This window comes from Thalassophryne amazonica, chromosome 13 (assembly GCF_902500255.1).
Source record: "Thalassophryne amazonica chromosome 13, fThaAma1.1, whole genome shotgun sequence".
In the NCBI taxonomy this organism is placed as follows: domain Eukaryota; kingdom Metazoa; phylum Chordata; class Actinopteri; order Batrachoidiformes; family Batrachoididae; genus Thalassophryne; species Thalassophryne amazonica.
The window spans coordinates 57,949,780-57,955,779 of NC_047115.1; positions in this window are offsets into that span (position 1 = coordinate 57,949,780).

Genomic DNA, 6,000 nt, shown 5'->3' on the forward strand with positions numbered 1-6,000 from the left:
TCAACGCACTTTACAATAATGCAACACATTCACCCCTATGTCAGGGTGCTGCCATGTACTCACTGCACAACAGCAATTAGGGGATTAAGGACCTTGCCCAAGGGCCCTTAGTGATTTTCCAGTCAGGCTGGGATTTAAACCGAGGATCCTCTAGTCTCAAGCCCAACGCTTAACGGCTAGACCAGGGGTGGGCAACTTGTTCCAGAAAGGGCCAAGAAAATGCAGGTTTTCTTTGCAGCCACTGAGTCCACCAGGTGATTTCACTGATTAATATCACTTTGAGGAGATGGAATCAGTTAATCAGTGAAATCACCTGGTGGACTCAGTGGCTGCAAAGAAAGCCTGCACCCTCTTGGCTCTTTCTGGAACAAGTTGTCCACCCCTGCCCTAGACCATCACCTCCCCTAAATAGATGGATATTAAGTCTGCTACAGTCAAAATATAAAAAGTTTATTTTATTTTTGGCCGGGGTGGGTCCTCGCAGCCACATGCACTTGCCGTTAGAGGGTGCTGCAGCTCCTCTCAGCATTCCTGCCTGATGACGTCATAAACCCATGACAGCACAGATTCTAGTGCTCTTTATCTTTCATCACAAGTAAAAGGACAGCAAATCTGCTAAATATGTACTCATAGTTGACTGTTTTATTCTGATCACAGCAGCGAACAGAACAACAAACTTCATTTTCCAGTCCTGTAAGAACATCATCACTGATTCAGAATGCCTCAGAAAAAGGCATAGAGGTGATCATCTGGACCCTCAGTCAGAATATTAACCATGAGGAGGTGATTGAGAAGCAGAAATTACAAAAATTGGAAAACCTAAAGTGTCGACTCAGACTGAAGACCATGTGAAGGCTGAGGAGTAGGGCATCAGTCAGCAGAGGATCAAAACTTCCAGGATGGAGATTCAAACCCTGGCAGACGGGTCGAGGAGGCTTTCCAGCAGCAGATGGCAACAGTCAAGGACCATTTCAAAAGAGAGCTGGAAGATACGGCTCTCCGACTGAAGAAACATCTTTCACATAAAGAAATGGAAGCCAAAGACCAGAGTTTTCACAGAATGCTGGAAGCCCAAGACGACTGTCACAAGAAGCAGCTGCTGGCGAAGAAGGAGTTTATATGAAAGAGAATCCATTAAATTAGTGATTTGGAACTGGATCATGTTTCACTTGAAGGATTAATGTTAGCAGGATTTTGTCAAAACTGCATGGATTTTAATAAAATTTTCAACATAGATACATATTAGGTCATGGAAGACTTCATTACACTTTGGAGGTGGTCTGGATCTGAATCCAGATTTTGGATCAAGTTTCACTTTATATAGGCTCTGAAGGACTACTTCAAAAGTACTTCACAGATTCTCACCAAATTCCACCAAAGATAGATATTTGGGCATGGAAGACTGCACTGCATTTTGGAGGTGATCCAGATCCAGATTGGCGGACATCAGAAATCTCTGATTGCTCTTGTTATACATACATGCTGTACTCTACAGCTGTTGACAGTCAGAACCCAGCAACTGGGACTCCAGTGGATTGTTAGTGGGGGTCCTGACCTCCACGATTGGTTGCTTCCTGTCTCTTGCCTGCATACCTACGCCTGAGAGCACCACCTAGTGAGAAACTGGCTGCTTGATTGCGCCCTGATTGTGCTGGTTGTCAGGTTGATTCTAGTGCGACACCGCTGGTGGTACAAACTTGAGGACTGCCTGAATTGTTGAGCCTTATTACAGAGATGAGGTCAATCGACTGACAGCGTGGTATTCAGCTAACAACCTGCCGCTGAACACCACAAAAACAAAAGAAAGAATCCTGAATGTCAAGAAGGGCTGGGCAGACCCAGCCCCGCTCTACATCCAAGGAGACTGTGTGGAAAGGGTCAGCTCCATGAGGTTCCTGGGAGTGCAGCTCTCTGACAGCCTCTCCTGGAGTGCCAACACCACAGTGGTGGTGAAGAAATCCCAGCAGCGACTCCACTTCCTGAGGGTGCTCAGGAGAAACAATCTGGAGGAGAAGCTGCTGGTGTTGTTCTACAGAGCCACCATCAAGAGCATCCTGACGTGTGGTACGGGGGGTGCACAGCAGCAGACAGGAGAGCGCTGCAGAGGGTGATCAAAACGGCCCAGGGGATCACTGGCTGCTCTCTGCCCAGCCTGGAAGACATTGCCAGCTCTCGCTACCTCAGCAGAGCTGCCAGCATCTGCAAAGACACATCCCACCCCAGCAACCACCTGTTTGACCTACTACCCTCTGGCCGACGGTATAAGTCACTCAAAACTAGGACAAACAGACTTAGGGACAGCTTTCTCCCCAGGGCGATCACTGCACTGAACAATAACAAAAACCCACACCTTTCAAGTTCCTTGTGCAATATCTGTAAACCATGTGCAATATTCCCGTGCAATACGATTCCACAGTTGTATATAATTCTCATTTTACATTTTACTTGGTACACATTTTATTTTATTTAGTTGTACATATACTTTGAATAATTTATTGTTAAATTTTATTATCTTCTATTTGGCTAACAATTACTCACACCTCGGAAAAGCACCTTTTGGAATTGCACTCAAATCTCATTGCAATGCAAATTCCAATGACAATAAAGGCGATTCTGATTCTGATCTCTACAGATGGGGAGCACATGCCAGAGCCGAGTAGCTGGGACTCCAGTGGATCGTTGCAGGTTGTCCTGACCTCCAGGATTGTTTGCTTCCCGTCTCTTGCCTGCATGCCTACGTCTGAGCACCTGGTGGGGGCACTTTCTGCTTGATTGCCTTCCATGGGAAGTCCCCCACTGCCCAGCCTTGCTGCTGGTGTTTCTGTGGATGGTTCTACTCCACCTGACAGTCCTCGTTGTTCCCTGCACCAAGATGGATGAGTTGCGATCTGTTGTGTGTTGGGGGGGGGCGTGGCTGGATGTTTTGGTGTTCTTTTCTTTTCTTTGCTCTCCAGGTGGCATGAGGGCTGATTTGTCTGTGAAGAAGGTGCTGGCTGAAGAGTCTTCACCCTCATCAACATCATGGAAAGCACCTGTGAGTGGTGCTCACGTGCAACCTGGACGACTTGCAGCTGAAGCAGATAATTGGATGGCGTTCTGCATTTAAGTCATGTGTGATTCAAGCAGAACTGCCGGGAACTCGACCTTGTGACGTTCGTTTGTGAGACGCTGAGGACCGCGCCTGGGTTTTGACACATCGAGCCCGTGAAGCAGGGAGGGGTGAGGACACATGCTGTCAGCACACACGAAAGGTAATTAAGTGTTTAAGTAATTGTTGATAGTAACTTGGTGTTTTGTTACACAGTATACTGGAATTGTGAAGAGAATTGTGCAGTTTGCTTCTCACTGCTGTGGCGTGAAGGATAAGTAATCCTCCACTTGTTGTGAGAAGCTGCTCATTTGCATAAAGTAAAAAAAAAGGACACTGACCTGAGTGTGTTGCTGATAGCGTGTGTTTATTGGAAGATATAGTTGTATCTGTTGCCTTACCTCACCTTCTCTTTGCTTCACAGAGAATCAGTTTGTCGTGTCCACCTGGGGGGTGTTTGGCGGTGGTAGGAAGTCCAGGAGCGCCGGCTTTAATCCTTGCGGGCGCTGGAGAGCGAGCCACGAATCACTCCACCAGAGGGACGTTGTTTTTATGTTTTTACACTTTTAAGCACAGGTGAATAATAAATAGTTTCTGTTTGGAACCGCTTTCTGGTTATTTTTAGCGCTGGGTCCTGTCTGACGCAGGTCCACTCCTCAACCCGCGTCGACACATAACACGATCGTCACATTGTTTTTCACTTTTACTTTGTTTTAGTCTTGACATTGTTTATTACTTTTTTACTCTATGCATTCGCCTGAGAGCACCACCTGGTGGGACACTTTCTTCTCGATTGGTTCTCAAGTCACATCCAGCGGCACGTCGCTGGTGGATCTGATCTCCATGATTGTTCTCTTACCCTATGTGTTTACATATGGGGAGTATTTGAAAAGCTGTTGCTGGACCAGGTGCTGGTTCTCATCTTCATTCCAGTGGGACGTCGCTGGTGGTCCTGACTTCCAGGATTGTTTGCTTCTCGCTTCTTGCCTGCATGCCTACGCCTGAGAGCACCACTTGTTGGTACACTTCCTACTCGATTGCGCCGATTGTGCTGGTTCTCAAGTCACATCCAGTGGCATGTCGCTGGTGAATCTGACCTCCATGATTGTTCTCCTTCTCTTACCTGCATGTCTACGCCTGAGTTGTACCCTATGTTTTTACAGAAGTGTAACATCTGAAAAGCTGTTGCTGGACCAGGTGCTGGTTCTCATCTTGAGGAATGTGGGATGTCGCTGGTGGGCCTGACCTCCAGGATTGTTTACTTCCCATCTCTTGTCTGCATGCATACGCCTGAGATCACCACCTAATGCGACATTTTCTGCTCAATTGCGCCCTGATTGTGCTGGTTCTCAGGTTGATTCCAGTGGGACACCGCTGGTGGTCCCAAACTCCAGGATTGCTTAAATTGAACCCTATGTATTTTCAGATAGGGAGCACATAAAAAGCAGTTGTTCATCTTGATTCCAGTGCGATATCGCAATGTGGACTGTGTGGGAACCTACTCTACAGGTGTGGCAGACATCTCTGCCTTCCCAGCTGTTGACAGTCATAGATCAGCAGCTGACACTTCCAGCACCTCCAGTGTGTGATGTACCTGTGGCAGCCAACACGGCAGTCCCTTCATTTTAGTCTGCACACTGTGCTTTTGTTCACTATTGCTATTTTTTAGTATTCATGTTGTGTTTTTGTTCACTTTTGCTATATTTTAGTCTCTTCACATTGTGTTTTTGTTCATTTTTGCTATATTTTAATCTTTACATTGTTTTTGATCACATTTGCTATATTTTAGTTTGCACAGTTTTTGATCACTTTTCTTTTAGTCTTCACATTGTGTTTTTGTTCATGTTTGCTTTATTTTAGTCTTCACATTGTGTTGTTTCTGTGAAGGCTCTCAGTTGTCCAGGTGGTGTCCATCTTCGACTGGACTGGGTTGCTTGACACGAGGACGTTTCGCTTCAAATCGCAGAAGCTTCCTCAGCTAAAATTTTTGCTCTGGTAGTCTGACTTCTGTCTTGACCCTTGTAGAGAAGAACAGACAGAAGCCACAAAAGCTGGAGTTTTAAACCTAACCAGACCACTCCTACCGAGAGGCAGACTGCTACTGGCTAGTGACTAAACAATTCCCTTAGTTAGCACCCTCTTAATGCCAGGGTAGCTGTCTCTCCTAACGATGGGACTGACGGCTCTCCTGACGCATCTCCTGATGACGTGAATGACTCGTTACCATGAACAAAAGACTGAAACTGCTTTGACCTGAGTAACCCATTGTAAACAGAGGACAAAGCGTGTCTCAGACCCCCTCCCCGGTTAAGGCTGGGTTTCAACTGTTTCACATACAATGCCTCCTGACTTGAGACTTGCCAATTCATGACTTGAGAATGACTTGACAGTGACTTCGTACCACCTCTGGTATATAGGATATAGACGGTCCTACAGGATTGTAGACACTGGCGTACGGGTTGAACTGATATAACATATGCATGTGTAGTTTCAGTTACAGATGTTAAAGTAACCATTTGAAGCAAACTGTCTGAATTAATGCTCGACCTGTTTGGATGTTTACAACTATACTTATGTTTGATGATACTGCAGTTTCCAAGTTCCATGGCTCTACAAAGAAATGATATATGTGATTATGTATATACATTTAATAATTTTGAATTTGTAATAAAAGATATTGTTGAATTTGTAATAAAGTTGTGTAACTTTTTATACTTTGCCTTTTATATCTGCTTATGTATAAGTGTGATGTGTGTGTATATACACATTTCTCAAATACAACCCCTGGCAAAAATTATGGAATCACTGGCCTCGGATGATGTTCATTCAGTTGTTTAATTTTGTAGAAAAAAAAGCAGATCACAGACATGACACAAAACTAAAGTCATTTCAAATGGCAACTTTCTGGCTTT